The 1,487-nt window shown below is 57.4% G+C and overlaps 1 non-coding gene across 1 annotated transcript; it reads left to right on the top strand.

The window, feature by feature from the left end:
• The first annotated feature begins 648 nt into the window (after nt 1-648).
• TRNAP-UGG lies at nt 649-720 on the top strand. Its single transcript has one exon. It is a non-coding gene; the product is annotated as a tRNA-Pro (tRNA).
• Nucleotides 721-1,487: the final 767 nt, after the last annotated feature.

Genomic DNA, 1,487 nt, shown 5'->3' with positions numbered 1-1,487 from the left:
TATATTTGTGGGCCCCCATGGGGGCAATGGAGCATGGCGCAGGGAGATCGGTCCCCGGCATGAGGGATTGGCCAGGGGCATGGTATGGCGGGATGCTGGAGATGAAAAGGAGCAAAGGGCTGGATTACACAGCGTAGCAGGTAACTAAAGGAGCGATACGATCTGTTGATTACGCAGAATTACCCACACTAACACTGAGCATCGAGTCCAGCCCAGTATCACGGATGCTAAAATGATTAACGGAGGCTGGAGAAACAGTGTCACAAAGTCAGTCTAAGTGCCCAGGTCGCCCCAATGGCAGGACAGTGCTGTTCAATTCGCCACTTGTGGAACAGTCTCACTGGGAAGAATGGCGGGAAAGAAGCCAGCCCTGGACGGAGGCAGGGAAACTCTCCACAGCCTTAGTCCAGTGGGCGCCCCGTCCTGGATCACTAGGGATGGGAAGGAGCCCTGGGATGGCCTGGGGCTGAGGTGTCAGCCTGAGTAACATCCAGTGGCAGGGAGTTCCCTGAGCTGATGCCAACGCCAGAGACACCCACGAGAGGCGGAGCCTGCAGAGTGGAGGCAGCCACTGAAGAAGCAGAGGTACCTGAGGGCAGAGTGACCCACCTTGGCTAAGAAAGGGCCCTGCAATGTTGTTATGTGTCTGGCTCATTGGTCTAGGGGTATGATTCTTGCTTTGGGTGCAAGAGGTCCTGGGTTCAAATCCCAGATGAGCCCAGCCCTTTAACTTTTGCAAATTGCCTGGAGAAAAAGGCAAGAGCCAGGGACAGGTACAGACCAGGCTGGGTGGCCACAGCCAGTTGAAGAGCTCCAGAGGGGCAGCGGGTGGGTTGGAAAGTCTTGCTCTGCCAGCTCGTCGTTCTCTTAGGCGGTTCTGAGACCAACCCTGAATGTCTAAACCCAGCACCCGTCTCCTTTGCGCAAAGCTCTGTGGAATCCCCCTGAAAGGGGGCCGGGGGCAGTGGCTGGATTTGAATTGAGGTCACCAAAGATCCTGGCGCCTAAATCCGGTTCCTGAGACCACTCGGCATCATCCCACTGGCAGGGTGGGTCTGCTCCCTCTTGGACAGTCTGGGGGGGTGATTGGTGCTTTAGATGCAAATGATCAGAGGGTCGAATCCTAAGTGAGTTAAATTGGATGCCCATGTTCAGTGCCCCCTGCGGAGCGACCATCCCAACCAGCAAGAGGCTGCCACCACCTGCAAGTCACACCCTGGGTGCCTCCTCATGCTTTGCTGGTGTAGCTCCCATCTCAAGCTGCTCACAACCACCCACCAGCCTGCAAGTCACACCCTTGCAGCAGCACCCTTGTCTAGCCACAGCCCTGGGCCAACAGCCGGCCAGCCACACACCAGCCATGCTCTGGTACCCACCAGCCTGGGTTACTGCCTGCAGGGTGACCCCAGCACACTCCCACACTCCTCCAGAACGGTTGCTCTGCACTGACCAGCCCACCAGAGGGCCGTTGTCCCTGTCAGGGGTCA

This window comes from Mauremys mutica, chromosome 13 (assembly GCF_020497125.1).
Source record: "Mauremys mutica isolate MM-2020 ecotype Southern chromosome 13, ASM2049712v1, whole genome shotgun sequence".
Classification (NCBI taxonomy): domain Eukaryota; kingdom Metazoa; phylum Chordata; order Testudines; family Geoemydidae; genus Mauremys; species Mauremys mutica.
This window is presented reverse-complemented; position numbering and strand designations above follow the sequence as displayed.